The 16,296-nt window shown below is 45.0% G+C and overlaps 1 protein-coding gene across 1 annotated transcript in view; it reads left to right on the top strand.

The window, feature by feature from the left end:
• Window positions 1-2,803: 2,803 nt before the first annotated feature.
• The window catches only part of LOC126240266 (chondroitin sulfate N-acetylgalactosaminyltransferase 2-like), a 138,693-nt gene continuing 125,200 nt past the window's right edge, over window positions 2,804-16,296 (top strand). The window contains exon 1 of the mRNA XM_049947912.1: window positions 2,804-3,127. The gene's annotated coding sequence lies outside the window, so the exon portion shown is untranslated. The remainder of the gene's footprint in view (window positions 3,128-16,296) is intronic.

The raw sequence follows: 16,296 nt of genomic DNA, 5'->3' as shown, positions 1-16,296 counted from the left end.
AAATCAGTCCAGGCAAAGGTGGGACGGTGCCTATACCAAGGCTACTGTCAATCACCCGTCCTATTCTCATAGAAACATACTTACATATTTTACACTGACGGAAAAAGTCACAACACCAAAAAATAATTACTGTAGAGTAACGAAATTTGGGTAGTATATTTGTCTAAGTAACACATGTAAGTGATTAAGGTTGCAAGATCACAGTTTAATGCAAGCCCGAGACATATCATTAGAAATGTGAAATCGTGGTACATTAACAACCAGTGTACCTGCCAGAATGTTGAAACCAAGAATACAAAGGTGCGGGATGTCAGTTTGTGGGATGGAGTTACACGCCTGCCGCACATGGCCGGCTAATGCTGTTCGTGGCTGACACTCCAGTTGTCGTCCGATGATGTCCCACATGTACTCGATTGGAGCCAGATCTATGGATAGAGCATGCCAAGGCAACATGTCGACACTTTGTAGGGCATATTGGGTTACAACATTGGTATGTGGGCCCGCGTTATCCTGTTGGAAAACACCCCTTGGAGTGCTATTCATAAATGGCAGCACAACAGGTCGAATCACCAGACGGACGTACAGATTTGCAGTCAATGTGCATGGGATGACCAAGAGAGTGCTCCTGCTGTCACACAAAATCGCACCCCAGAACATAACTCCAGGTGTAGATCGAGTGTGTCTAGCTTGCAGAAGGTTAGTTGCACGCCCTCAACCGGCCTCCTCTTAACCAACACACGGCCATCACTGGCACCGAGGCGGAACCAGCTTTCGTCATAAAACACAACAGACCTCCACCCTGTCCTCCAATGAGCTCTCGCTTCACACCACTGAAGATGCAAATACATGGCTATCACTGCCACCGAGGCGGAACCAGCTTTCTACGGAAAACACAACAGATGTCCACTCTGTCCCCCAATGAGCTCTCACCTGATACCATTGAAGTCACAAACGGCGGTGGTTTGGGATCAGTGGAATGCACGCTACAGAGCGTCTGGGTCAGAGCTGTCGTTGAAGTAACCGATTTGCAGCAGTTCGTTATATCCCTATAGTCCCAGTTGTTGCTCAGATTGCAGTACGACGCGCCAGAGCCGTACGCCGAACACGATGGTCTTCCCTCTGTGTAGCGCCACGTGGCCGTCCGGAACCTGGTCTTCTAGCGATCGTACATTCTCGTGATCACAGGCTCCAGCAGTCAGGTACAGTGGCTACATTCCTGTCAAGTCTTTTTGCAGTATCGCCGAAGGAACATCCAGCTTCTCTTACTCCTGTTACACGACCTCGTTCAGACTCAGTGAGGTGTTGATAATGGTGTCACTGTCACCTTAGACTAACATCACATCACCGAGTCCAGTCTCAAAGGTAACGAACGCTCACGACCGTTATCACGTGTATTTAAAGCAAACCTGATTTGAACCCTCCTAGTCCACTGACGCGAAATTTCAATAGACATAATTTTTGCGACGTGGAAACACGCCTACCAACTTTCATTTATGTCACAGAGCTCCTTGGTGTTGCGACTTTTTTCCGTCACTGTCTCTAAATGTGTATTTCAACTCACGTGTTTTCGCTGTATTATGACGACAAATCCTATTTCGTTGTTAGACGACCCCTGGATGAATAAGCAGATAAATGCATAAACGAATAACATCACTGGCACCCGGCATAAAATCTTCCCGTCTCTTCGTATGCACTCATAATTAATAATTGATGTACGAGGGCTGTCCAGAAAGTAAGTTACGATGGATCGCGAAATGAAAATCGCAGTGAAAATCAGAAATGTTTCATTTGTAACAGTTACCTACACCTTTCAGCTACTTCTCTACGTAGTCGCCGTTCTGACTCAGGCATTCGTCGTAGCGTTGTACCAACTTTCCAATACCCTCATCATAGAAGGCAGCCGCCAGTGCTTTCCGCCAGTTCTCTACGCTGGCCTAAAGCTCGTTGTCTGTGCCAAAATGTAGTCTTCATAGCCAGCGGTTCGTTTGAGCCGAGATGAAACTCAGTGGGAGACAATTACGGGCTGTATTGTGGGTAACCAAACATTGCCAATTGAAACGATGCAGGAACATCTTCATTGCCCCTGCAGAATGAGGCTGAGAATTGTCTCGAAGAAGAAACCGCACGACAGTTATGTAATGTTGGTTGCATAGCTTCAGGGGAAAATTCTCACCAGGCCCTCGTACTTGACGGGAGACACTATTTTCTATAACATCTTTACGCGCTCACTAAGAGCTCAGGAATGAAAAGAGCGACATAATTCTACCTAGAGTCATACTAGAGACACTGCCCAACACATCTTTGCAAAGCTTTATCGGATTTTCATAGTCGTTTCCATTTCGCGACCGATCGTAACTTACTTTCTGGACAGCCCTCGTAGTAGTATATTTAGTAGTTTTAGGTGTGCTGCCGAAACGTGTCGTGCCAATAAATACTAGAATATAATCGTGACTGAAGCTGAGCAACTTTTTTATGCAGTTCATGTTACTGTCATCGATCACAGCGAACTCCACGCAACAGAGACAAATTTAAGGAAAATACTGTTTCGAATGGCATGTGAGGAGCAGACACTTTTAGAAGCAAAACGCCCATTACCGCTTATAAGCGCAGAGCAGCTGAGCCGCCCTCCGTTAATAGCCAGACAGCCGGGCCTGGGACGCTGCAACCCCCGTCTGTTAGCGCCGCAGATTTCCGGCGCAGTGCGCATGCGCGCCACCCTGCACTAGAACGGTGCAGTCTGCGAGAGCCGGCGTCCCTGGCATATAGGCAGCAGGCGCGCCCGCCACGCGCCAGTGTCGTTTGGGACGTCGCACCTGTAGGGGCGGCGCAACTGGACACGGCGTCGCATTGTGGTGTCGATCCCACACCGGAGAGACCGACCGGTGCTGATGCGAGTGTACGCTACGAGTACTTGTGCTCGCTAAAGCCGGCTTCTGCCACGATGGCAAGCTCTGAATCACCGGTCCTGTCTCCACAGGGGCTGCGTTAAGTGAGGTCGGGATCCGCTAACATTGAAGGGGATATACTGTGTCGCGCATGCTGTCGGCAGCGAGGAAACGCGCCATAAGCATGTCCGATCACGTTCGCTGGCGGGAGAGCCGGGGGTGAACGGCTCTTCTTGACGAGGGTACGTAGTCAGAGATCCAAAAACTATATTTTTTTGTTCCTTAGATGAATTTGGATTATGGAGTGTTCAGCTGTAAATTACTCGTATTTTGTTTTGGAGCAAACAAGCAGTTTCCATAATAATGTCCCACTCACTTTTGTTTGTTGTTTAGTTTATTTGCAACCAATTTTAAAACCCTTTATGTCTTCATATTCAGCCAAATAGCCACACTTGCCGAAGCGAAATACACTCGCTACTTTATTTTTGCTGCACCGCAACACTCTCTTCTGTAGTAAATAGAAGACTGTAATATTTACTACATTGGAGGATGCTGTGGTATAGTAACACTGTATACGTTCTAATGCATTTCATTTCGATTGCTGACCTAAGTGTCATAAAACACTTCGAAACTGATTGCAGATAAACTAAAAAGCAAACACAAGTGAGTGGAAAATTAGTATCGAAACTGCCTGTGTGCTCCAAGACAAAATGTATTTACTTTATAGGAGTTATCCTGTTCTGCTACTATTCTGCAATCTGTCTGAACAAACGATTGTATAAGGGGCAGTGAAATAAAAAAGAAACAGATGGAAAGAAGCAAGTAAACCGTTTATTATTTCGAAAGTAATGGCCATAACTGTTAATAAAGTTATCCAACAATGAAACAAGAGGGTCAGTGCTTGATGAAAAAATGTTTGCGGTACCATGATTGGACCCAAGCGTGCACCTTTTCATCCTAAGCAAACCAACGGCCAAGAATGTCTTTCTTCAGGGCTCCAAAAAATGGAAATCGCATGGGATGTGTACGGAGAATGAGGAAGAGCTGCCAGCTACGATAAACTCATGATGACATTTTTCTATGACTGCAAGGGAGAGCTGGTCATTCACATTTTGGAATAAGGCGCCACAATTAACGAACAACAGTACGTGCACGCTTTGAAAAAACTAAAGCGCGGCATCAAATGCAGGCACCCAGGAATGTAAACGACGGCGTCATTATGTTACAGAATAATAACCGCTCGCATGCTGCCGACGTTGTTTCGACTGCTCTGCAGAAGTTTCACTGGGATGCCGTTACACATGCTGCATACATTCCCGATCTTACTCCATGCGAATTTCATTAGACGTTAGTGGCCGTTGGTTGCTTCGGAAGGTTTGCTTGCCTCAGTACAATCATGGTTTCGTAGGCAACCGCAAACATTGTTCCAGGAAGATACAAATCGTCTTGTCTCACAGCAGGATAAAAGTATTGACGGTTATGGCGATTACTTTTGAAATAATGAATAGTTTCATTTTTTTCCATCTGCCTCATCTTGATTTCACTATCCCTTATAGCTTTTATGTCGTTGGAATCATATGGTTCCATCATCCGTAGTTTCCTTGCCACTACAAATCATCTGCAATCTGATTTGCATGTTATAGTGTTTGTCTTCCTCTACTATTTTTCGCTCTCTACTGGTTCTTCCAGAGCCAAGTTTCCTATTCCTGGATGCAGAAGCATACGTCCCACTATACTCTCTTGTATGGATGTTCCACAGACTCCTCTCTTCATCTATTCCTTTTTGTATTTCTCCAGTTTTGTACTTTATTCATTCTTTTTTTTTAAATATTCTTCGGCAGCAGCACATTTAAAATGCTTCCCATATCTTCCGGGAGTCCCGACTGTATACATTTCATTTACATTTGCTGATCTGTTTCAGACGTGCACCTCCACAAATTTCTTCCTGCTTTCCGTATATACGAGTATATCTGATAACAGTAGAGATCTTTTGTTGAAGAAAAGTCCTTCGTCCGTGTCAGTCGATTTTTGCTTCGACCACCCTGTGCAATCACGTTTACTACACAAGAGAACCACTTTACTTCTTCCATTGCTGTATCATTCCCAATGCTGGAATTAAACTAGTTGTTGTCCTCTTTCCTGCTACTGTTTATTACCTTTATCTTTACTGTTTATCCTTAAGCTACATTCTGTGCTGACTATGCTGTCCGTCTCTCTCAGCAGCTCCTCTGAGTCTTCCTTACATTCGGACAGAAAGACCAAGTCGTCTGCCAGTCGTAGTGCGGACACTTTCGTTCATGTTGCGAAATTTTCTTTGACGTACAACTAGAGAAACAGTGACGGCAAGCTGCGATCGAGTCTTACTCTCTTCTTGAGGCTAACTTGTCTCTCTTGAGCTTCTACTCTCATTTCAGTTTTCTAGATGTCATAGATTATTCGTCAGACTATATACTTTAGCCCATGTCTGCTAAGAACTGCGAACATACGAGGGATGTCCAGAAAGTACGTTCCGATCGGTCGCGAAATGGAAACGACTATGAAAATCCGATAAAGCTTTGCACAGATGTATTAGGCAGTGTCTCTAGTATGACCCTAGATAGCATCACGTCGCTCTTTTCATTTCTGAGCCCACAGTGAGCGTTTAAAGATGTCTAGAAAATAATGCCTCCCGCCTTGTACGAGGGCCTGGTGACAAATTTCGCCTGATGTGATGCAGCCAGCATTGCATAACTGTCGTGCGGGTTCTTCTTCAAGACAATTCTCAGCCGCATTCTGCAGGATCAATGAAAATGCTCCTGCATCGTTTTCAATTGGAAGTGTTTGATTACCCACAATGCAGCCCGTAATTGTCTCCCTCTGAGTTTCATCTCAGCTCACATGAACCGCTGGCTATGAAGACAACATTCTGACACAGACAACGAGGTGTAGGTCAGCGCAGAGAATTGGCGGAAAGCACTGGCGGCTGTCTTCTATGATGAGGGTATTGGGAAGTTGGTACAACGTTACGTCAAATGTCTAAGTCAGAACGGCGACTACGTAGAGAAAGAGCTGGAATGTGTAGCTAACTGTTACAAATAAAACATTTCTGATTTTCACTGTTTTCCATTTCGCGATCAATCGGAACTTACTTTCTGGACAGCCCTCGTATTATTCCACCTTACATTTTGCAAGGTATTCTCCAGGGCCATAAAATGCTTCGTCAGTACCCTGATTTTTCTTCAGCTTACCTGCTGTTACGAAATCACTGCTTCTGTAGTAGCTTTCACCTTTTTGAAACTAACTTCACCTTGCTACCGTACGTCCTCAATTTTGTTTCTGTTCCCCTGTATATCACTTGACCTAACAACCATCTTGCAGTTGGTTTTCTTACTTTAAACATTACAAAGTTATAAAATATTGTAACCGACGATTAGGTACAAAGTTAGATAAATGTGCCTAGTTACAAATTTTCGCATGAAATGTTCATCTTAAAGAGTGAAGGAGTTGAAGAATACGACGAAGCACACAATGCGGCATAAATCGATAAAATACTTACACGCGCTGTGTGTATTGCCATATGGACTATAATGTTTCTTGTTGTTCCTTTTTTATTCTTTTTATTATTTACGAATAAGCGAATGAGGACGAAGCGAGATGTGGACATTTGCTTTCCTTTGCGCCCACGTTTCTTTAATCCCTTCCCGCTAACTTCCTTCTGCCCTTGAGACAACATTGTTCCACTGTTCTTTTATTTTTCCTCTTGCTCAACTCGTAATTTGTGAATTTTTTACATGGAGATTTCGTGGTTTCGGACATCTATTGGAGTGATTCCAGACGATTTCAGATCACTTTTGATCTCGCCAACCCACTTTATCTCCTCAGTTTTGCTTTATTCTTGTTGTCAAAGAATTCGATACTCCAAATAATTTACGGGAATGCAGCCGGGTGACTTCTTCACCAACGCCCGGTATTTACACAGGTTCAAATGGTTCAAATGGCTCTGAGCACTATGGGACTAAACATCTGTGGTCATCAGTCCCCTAGAACTTAGAACTACTTAAACCTAACTAACCTAAGGACATCACACACATCCATGCCCGAGGCAGGATTCGAACCTGCGACCGCAGCAGTCGCGCGGTTCCGGACTGAGCGCCTAGAACCGCTCGGCCACCGCGGCCGGCATTTACACAGGTGCACACCCAGCCATTTTCAAGGTACAAATGCCGTTAGAAAGGGCTATGCAACGAAATTTAAAACCTCGCGGTATGAAAAGCATACCCGAAAAGATACACAAATACTCTGTATTCGCTAGCGACCAGACACAACTAAAAATGACCTTCATCACAAGTTATCGATAGTGGGTATTAAATACCAATGTGTGAGGCAGCATTAATTCTGTCCCTCTGTTTTTTTTTTTTTTTTTTTTTTTTTTTTTTGAGAAGGAAGAGAGGATAGGATTCCAGGCAGAATTTAAGCAACAACACCTATCTATATTTGCAAGGTTACCTGCAGATTTAATTTGAACTGTTTCCGTAATAACCCTATCCGAAATGCTGTATGTGCATGCCAGAATCTCCGAGTTGTTATGTTGCATAAGATGCCCGTTGCCAAGACAATGTTCTGCAATAGTGATTTCCTCGGTTGTTGGTGACACCTCGGTATTATCATCAATCACCTCGTGTACAGTTGGTCGGTAGCACAAAGTACGTCTGATCTGTCTTTCACTATAACCATTTTTACGAAAGTTCACCTCGAGATGGGCTAATTGTGCTGACAAACTTTCAGGATCAAAGATGACGTGGACCCTGTGAACCAAGGTAGGAAGTACCCCTACACGCTGAGCCGGAAAGTGACAACTATCAGCCTGCAGACAAAGGTCTGTGTATGTTGGGTTCCTATAAATGGCTCGTCCTCTGCGTACTACCAACCACTCTCTGAGCAACGCGCGATGCAAGAGACAGCAGCTGTCCTTTTCCACCTCCGTCGTGAAGCAAATATTCGGGTGGCTTGAATTCAAACGTTCCCATACGCCGTTGAGATCCTCACTACCATGAAGTCAAACACCACAGTCTGGTCTTCATGTCCGGAAAAAAAAACAAAAAAAAAAAAAAAACACGCAGCTTTCAAAATCGCCGACTCCATGGCACAAACCTTGAAGTCTTCTGTAAACAAATTAGCAGCAATAGGTGACAATGGGCTTCCCGTCGCAACTCCATCCGTCTGTTCATAATACTGGTAAGTAAGTAGAAGTCAACACATGTCGAAAATACTTCGTTAATTCAACGCCTAACCTAATCGTAACGAATCAGACAGAGGAACGCGAGTGAAGAGAGAGACTACATCAAAACTTACTCAGACATCAATAGTTCCAAAGCAACCTTCTGATCGATGCAAGATATCAACCGCGTTCTGTAGGGCTCAACAGAGCATCAAGATGTTCTGCTACACGATATGTCGGGGTACCAATGTGACTCATTATCGGACGAAGGGGAACCTCTTGCTTGTGGACCTTAGCGAGACCAAACAACTAGCGGGAACAGCACAGTCAGAATTAAGACCTTTGATAGGAGGAGGCTGTCAGTCTTTCTCTCAACACTTTTTGTGGGGTCAGCACTGATCCTGAGATATGGTGAAGCCGGCCGCTGTGGCCGAGCGGTTATAGGTGCTTCAGTCCGGAACCGTGCTGCTGCTACGGTCACAGGTTCGAATCCTACCTCGGGCATGGATGTGTGTGAAGTCCTTAGGTTAGTTAGGTTTACGTAGTTCTATGCCTAGGGGACTGATGACCTTAGATGTTCAGTCCCATGGTGCTTAGAGCCATCTGAACCATCTGATATGCTGAATCAGGCAGTAAAGACTAAATCTGTTGAACGTAATGCTGGTTGTGCAAAACAACAGTCGCATTGCCTTTGTCCGCCGGATCAACTGTAAGTCCGGAGTGGTCTAGCGGTTCTAGGCGCTTCAGTCTGGAACCGCGCGACCGCTACGGTCGCAGGTTCGAATCCTGCCTCGGGCATGGATGTGTGTGATGTCCTTAGGTTAGTTAGGTTTAAGTAGTTCTAAGTTCTAAGGGACTGATCACCTCAGGTGTTAAGTCCCATGGTGCTCAGAGCCATTTGAACCATTGAACTGTAAGTGAGCGTCAAGCAGCCCGCTCAACTGCTGTGGTACTAGTCTTGGATAGACGTGCCCCTCAAAATTCTGCCATCTCTCTCCACATCCACCACTGCTGGCGGCTCACCTCCAACTGGCCAACTGATTACATGCGATCTGTTTTATTTGCTAGTAGATGTCGGATGTTAAGTGGCTCTTAATCATATCTGTAGGTTCCCAAAGCTTAAATCTGGGGTGAATTGTTAATCGTCACATTACTGATCTTACTAATATCTGTGTTAAGGCTTATTTACGAAATTTTTTCTTAACATTTGTTTGTTAAAATTTTTTTCCTAAATGTTATTTTGGCGGTTTCGTAAATTCAACTACCAGTCCTTGCTTCCAAAACAAGAAGTTACTAGTAACTTAAATTCTGCTGGTTGACTAGTTCTCGACGTTTTTATGTGTATTTAATGTGATTTAATTATTGGATGAAAGAATAAATGTGGTAATTTCCTATGCGACCAAACTGCTGAGGTCGTCGATCCCTAGGCTTACACATTACTTAATCTAACTTAGGCTAAGGACAACACACATACCCATGACCCATGGCCGAGGGAGGACTCGAACCTCCGACGGGGGGAGCAGCGCGAACCGTGGCAATGCGCCTTCTTTAACCGCTCGGGTATCCCGCGCGGCTTTAATTATTATTAAATTTATTAATAAAATCATGGCTCAGTATCCTGTCACCCAACACCGTCTCCCTGCTGCATTTCCAAAACCATCTACTAAATCTCTGTACCCGTTAAAGGCTTGCAGAACTTGTGCTTTTGGCTTGAATCCACGTGGTTAATAACAGAAGGGTTAATTACTTGAGGGATGACAGGATTCCCCTCCTGTTGCCACCCCGTCAAATAAGGCCAATGTTTGATCGTAGTAGACTTCTCTTGGGCACGAATGCCCTTTTTGCCTATGCTAGTTTGCTTTTGGTATCCTTCTCGCTCCGTCCGTCATAGGTTATTTGGATGCCTAGGTAGCAGAATTCCTTAACTTCATCTACTTCATGATCACAAAACCGGATGTTAAGTTTCTCGCTGTTCTCATTTCTGCTACTTCTCATTATTTTCGTCTTTCTTCGATTTACTCTCAATCCATATTGTGTAATCACTGGGCTGTCCATTCCATTCGGGAGATCCTGCACCTCTTCTTCACTTTCATTGAGGATATCAATGCCATCAGCGAATCTTATCATTGATATACTTGCACCTTGAACTTTAATTTCACTGTTGAACCTCTCTTTTATTTCCGTCATTGCTTCTTCGGTGTGTAGATTGAACATTACGAATGAAAGTATACATGCCTATCATGCACCCTTTTTTATCCGAACACTTCATTCTTGTTCTTTCACTCTTATTATTCCATCTTAGCTCTTGTACATATCCTATATTATACGTCTCGCTCTATAATTTACCCAAATTTTTCTCAGGCTTTAGGACATCTTGCATCATTTGACATTGTCCAACGCTTTCCTCAGGTCGACATATCCTATGAACATGTCTTGATTTGAAACTTCCTGGCAGATTAAAACTGTGTGCCCGGCCGAGACTCGAACACGGGACCTATCTGACAGGAAGTTTCATATCAGCGCACACTCCGCTGCAGAGTGAAAATCTCATCCTGGAAACATCCCCCAGGCTGTGGCTAAGCCATGTCTCCGCAGTATCATTTCGTTCAGGAGTGCTAGTTCTGCAAGGTTCGCAGGAGAGCTTTTGTAAAGTTTGGAAGGTAGGAGACGAGATACTGGCAGAAGTAAAGCTGTGAGTAGCGGGCGTGAGTCGTGCTACGGTAGCTCAGATGGTAGAGCACTTGTCCGCGAAAGGCAAATGTCCCGTGTTCGAATCTCGGTCGGGCACACAGTTTTAATCTGCCAGGAAGTTTCATATCAGCGCACTCTCCGCTTCAGAGTGAAAATCTCATTCTGGATGTCTTGATTTTTCTCTAGTAGGCCGGCCGCGGTGGCCGAGCGGTTCCAGGCGCTCAGTCCGGAACCCCGCGACTCCTACGGTCGCAGGTTCGAATCCTGCCTCGGGCATGGATGTGTGCGACGTCCTTAGGTTAGTTAGGTTTAAGTAGTTCTAAGCTCTAGGGGACTGATTACCTCAGATGTTAAGTCCCATAGTGCTCAGAGCCATTTTTTTCCTCTAGTGCCCGCAACTCGTGGTCGTGCGGTAGCGTTCTCGCTTCCCACGCCCGGGTTCCACGGTTCGATTCCCGGCGGGGTCCGGGATTTTCTCTGCCTCGTGATGGTTGGGTGTTGTGTGCTGTCCTTAGGTTAGTTAGGTTTAAGTAGTTCTTAGTTCTAGGGGACTTATGACCACAGCAGTTGAGTTCCATAGTGCTCAGAGCCATTTGAACCATTTTTCCTCTAGTCTTGCTTTCATTATCATCCGCAAAGTCAGAACTACCTCTCTGGGGCAGTGCTTTTTCTAACGCCAAACTGATCGTCATCTAACACATCCTCAAACTTCTTTCCCTTTCTTCTCTATATTATTCTTGAGTGCAAGTTGCATTCATGAGCTGTTAATCTGATTGGGCGATAATTCTCCCACTTGTCGGCTTTTGCAATCTTCGGCATTGTGTGGATGGTGCTTTTCCGAAAGTCAGATGGTATACCACCAGACTCACATACGTACTCTACACAGCAACGTGAATTGTCGGTTTGGTGCCACTTCTCCCAATGATTTTAGAAATTCTGATGAACGTCTGATGTTATCTACATCTACATCTACATCCATAGTCCGCAAGCCACCTGAAGGTATGTGACGGAGGGTACCCTGAGTACCTCTATCGGTTGTCTCTTCTATTCCAGTCTCTTATTGTTCGTGGAAAGAAGGATTGTCGGTATCCGTCTGTGTGGGCTCTAATCTCTCTGATTTTATCCTCATGGTCTCTTCGCGAGATATACGTAGGAGGGAGCAATATACTGTTTGACTCCTCGGTGAAGGTACGTTCTCGAAACTTCAACAAAAGCCCGTACCGAGCTACTGAGCGTCTCTCCTGCAGCGTCTTCCACTGGAGTTTATGTATCATCTCCGTAACGCTTTCGCGATTACTAAATGATCCTGTAACGAAGCGCGCTGCTCTCCGTTGGAACTTCTCTATCTCTTCTATCAACCATATCTGGTACGGATCCCACACTGCTGAGCAGTATTCAAGCAATGGGCGAACAAGCGTACTGTAACCTATTTCCTTTGCTTTCGGATTGCACTTCCTTAGGATTCTTCCAATGAATCTCAGTCTGGCATCTGCTTTACCGACGATAACTTTATATGATTATTCCATTTTAAATCACTCCTAATGCGTACTCCCAGATAATTTATGGAATTAACTGCTTCCAGTTGCTGACCTGCTATTTTGTAGCTAAATGATAAGGGATCTTTCTTTCTATGTATTCGCAGCACATTACACTTGTCTACATTGAGATTCAATTGCCATTCCCTGCACCATGCGTCAATTCGCTGCAGATCCTCCTGCATTTCAGTACAGTTTTCCATTGTTACAACCTCTCGATATACCACAGCATCATCCGCAAAAGCCTCAGTGAACTTCCGATGTCATCCACAAGGTCATTTATGTATATTGTGAATAGCAACGGTCCTACGACACTCCCCTGCGGCACACCTGAAATCACTCTTACTTTGGAAGACTTCTCTCCATTGAGAATGACATGCTGCGTTCTGTTCTCTAGGAATTCTTCAATCCAATCACACAATTGGTCTGATAGCCCATAAGCTCTTACTTTGTTCATTAAACGACTGTGGGGAACTGTACCGAATGCCTTGCGGAAGTCAAGAAACACGGCATCTACCTGGGAACCCGTGTCTATGGCCCTCTGAGTCTCATGAACGAATAGCGCGAGCTGGGTTTCGCTTTCACACGATCATCTTTTTTCCATCTGCCTTTTTTTTGAGTCGTCTGTCTTCTGACTGGTTTGATGCGGCCCGCCACGAATTCCTCCCCTGTGCCAACCTCTTCATCTCCGAGTGGTACTTGCTCCCTATGTCTTCTGTTATTGTCTGGATGTATTCCAATCTGTCTTCCTCTGCACCTTTTTCCGTCTACAGCTCCCTTTAATGCCATGGAAGTCATTCTCTGATGTCTTAACAAATGTCCTGTCGTCCTCTCGCTTATTCTTGTCAGTGTCTTTTCCTCGCCGATTGTCCGGAGAACCTTCGAATTTCTTACGTTATTACTCCACCTAATTTTCAACATTCTTCTGTAGCACCACATCAAAAATTCTTCGTTTTTCTTCTGCTCCGGTTCTCCGAGACAGTCTATATTTCACTACCACGCAGTTCCGTGCTCCGAACGTACGCTGTCAGTAATTCCTTTCTCAAGTTAAGACTAATATTTGATACTAGTAGACTTATTTTGGCCAAGAATACCCTTTCTGCCAGTGCTAGTCTGCTTTTTATTTCCTCCTAGCTCCGTTCGTCGTGGATTATTTTGCTGCGTAGATAGCAGAATTCCTTAACTTCATCTGCTTCGTGATCACCAATCCTGATATTAAGTTTCTCGCTGTTCTCATTTCTGCTACTTCTGATTACTTTCGTATTTTTTCGATTTACTCTCGTCTGTTTGGCCGTAAACGTGTCTGCAGTCGCCGTTCGCCCCTGTCACATATGTTCACTAGTACACCATTGTTGCCTCAGTACTACTGGTTTTGGACAGCGCTATTTTGCCGCGCACAGTATACTTGAAACACGGCGGCACGTAATCAGTTTACAACCTCAGCCGTTTCTAAAATGCTTCTAGCCTTGGCCCAAAGGCCAATGGTCATGTAAGTCAGATAAATCTCTCCGTTTTCACATTACGACAGCGACTCCGCTTCTAGTGCTGCCACTTGTCATCTGCAAGTGGTTATTGCACGTCGACGTCGAACATAGGCGATGGTCGGATTACTGTGACTGGGCCGGGTACAATCAGAAATACACACATCGAAAAAAGTTTTGCATCACATCGGTTCCGAGAGATCCGGAACCTGTACAGAAAATTGGAGTAGAGATCAACATAAACATCACTTCCGCCATTTTTATTGCTCATGAAGACCACACGTTGTACGTTGTACCACCATACAGCCAGACCTTGAGGGGTGGTGGTCCAGATTTCTGTACACACCAGTACCTCTGATACCCACAAGTACGTCCTCTTGCATTGATGCATGCCTGTATTCGTCGTGGCATAGGTATACTATCCACAAGTTCATCAAGGCACTGTTGGTCCAGATTGTCCCACTTCCAAACGGCGATTCGGCGTAGAGCCTTCAGAGTGGCTGATGGGTCACGTCGTCCATAAACAGCCTTTTTCAATCTATCCCAGGCGCGTTCCATAGGGTTCATGTGTGGAGAATATGCTGGCCACTCTAGTCAAACGATGTCGTTATCCTGAAGGAAGTCATTCACAAGATATGGGGGCGCGAATTGTCGTCGATGAAGACGAATGCCTCGTCAATATGCTACCGATATGGTTGCACTATCGGTCGGAGGATGGCATTCACGTATCGTACAGCCGTTACGGCGCCTTCCATGACCACCAACGGCGTACGTCGGCCCCATATAACGGCACCCCAAAACAGCAGGGAACCTCCACCTTGTTGAACTCGCTGGACACTGTGTCTAAGGCGTTCAGCCTGACCGCGTTGTCTCCAAACACGTCTCCGACAATTGTCTGGTTGAAGGCGTATGCGACACTTACCGGTGAATAGAACGTGATGCCAATCCTGAGCGGTCCATTCTGCATGCTGTTGGGCCCATCTGTACCGCACTGCATGGTGTCGTGGTTGCAAAGATGAACGTCGCCATGGACGTCGGGAGTGAAGTTGCGCATCATGCAGCCCATTGCGCACAGTTTGAGTCGTAACACGACGTCCTGTGGCTGCACGAAAAGCATTATTCAACAAGGTGGCGCTGCTGTCAGGGTTCCTGCGAGCCATAATCATTATGTAGCGGTCATACACTGCATTAGTAGCCCTTGGACGGCCTGAGCGAGGCATGTCATTGACAGTTCCTGTCTCTCTGTATCTCCTCCATGTTTCAACAATATCGCTTTGGTTCACTCCGAGACGCCTGGACACTTCTCTTGTTGAGAACCTTTCCTGACACAAAGTAACAATGGGGACGCGATCGAACCGCGGTATTGCCGGCCTAGGCATGGTTAAGTAGAATCAACACGAGCCTTCCTGGTGAAATGACTGCAACTGATCGGCTGACGGACCTCCTCCGTCTAATAGACGCTGCTCATGTGTGGCTATTTACATCTTTGGGCCGGTTTGCTGACATCTCTGCTGACATCTGCGATACAATATCCACAGTCAACGTCTATCTGCAGGAGTTCTGGAAAGCGGAATTATGCAAACCTTTTTTGATGTGTGTGTATTAAAACTATAAGATTAAATACAGCTAATGTTATTGAATAGACAAACGTCAAACGTCAACGAATTTGTCTAAGGCGCTGCAGTCATGGACTGTGCGGCTGGTCTCGGCGGAGGTTCGAGTCCTCCCTCGGGCATGGGTGTGTGTGTTTGTCCTTAGGATAATTTAGGTTAAGTAGTGTATAAGCTTAGGGACTGATGACCTTAGCAGTTAAGTCCCATAAGATTTTACACACATTTTTGAACAAATTTGACGTTTCTCTCTGTATTAGCCATAACTATTTTTAATCTTACCGTTTTAATGGATTTTAGTCATATTATACGTATGTGACTTCAGCGTCTCAATTCCTGATACATGCAGCATTGTTTTACGTAATGCACTCCAAGTAACTCCTTGTTCTTCTGAAGAAGATGCCCTTAGAGGTATCGGAACGTGGATCAAATCTAAAAATAAAAAAAAGTCAGCAACTGATTGGCTGATTACTGTTTTAGTTGGTTACTTCAGCTTCCTATAGCTAGATGTTGCGTTGATTACAGACCCGTACAATAATCTACACGTTCTTATAGCTTTAGTAGGTAACGCGGATTGGACGATGTTTGGAAACTGATGGTAAAGTTTTAACTATTTTAATGTGGTCCACATTCCTAATACATAAAAGTGTGGCACTGAGATTGATTCCACCATTTTTTTTTGCCTTCTGACTAATTTGATGTGTGTTGACCTCTACATCCCAGAGTAGCACTTACACCGAACGCCCTCAACTATTTGTCCGATGTATTTCAATATTTGTACACTGGACTCGCATTCGGGAGGACGACGGTTCATTCCCGCGTCCGGCCATCCTGATTTAGGTTTTCAGTGATTTCCCTAAATCGCTCCAGGCAAATGCAGTGCCAGGATGGTTCCTT

The sequence above is a fragment of the Schistocerca nitens genome, chromosome 1 (genome assembly GCF_023898315.1).
Source record: "Schistocerca nitens isolate TAMUIC-IGC-003100 chromosome 1, iqSchNite1.1, whole genome shotgun sequence".
In the NCBI taxonomy this organism is placed as follows: Eukaryota; Metazoa; Arthropoda; class Insecta; order Orthoptera; family Acrididae; genus Schistocerca; species Schistocerca nitens.
This window is presented reverse-complemented; position numbering and strand designations above follow the sequence as displayed.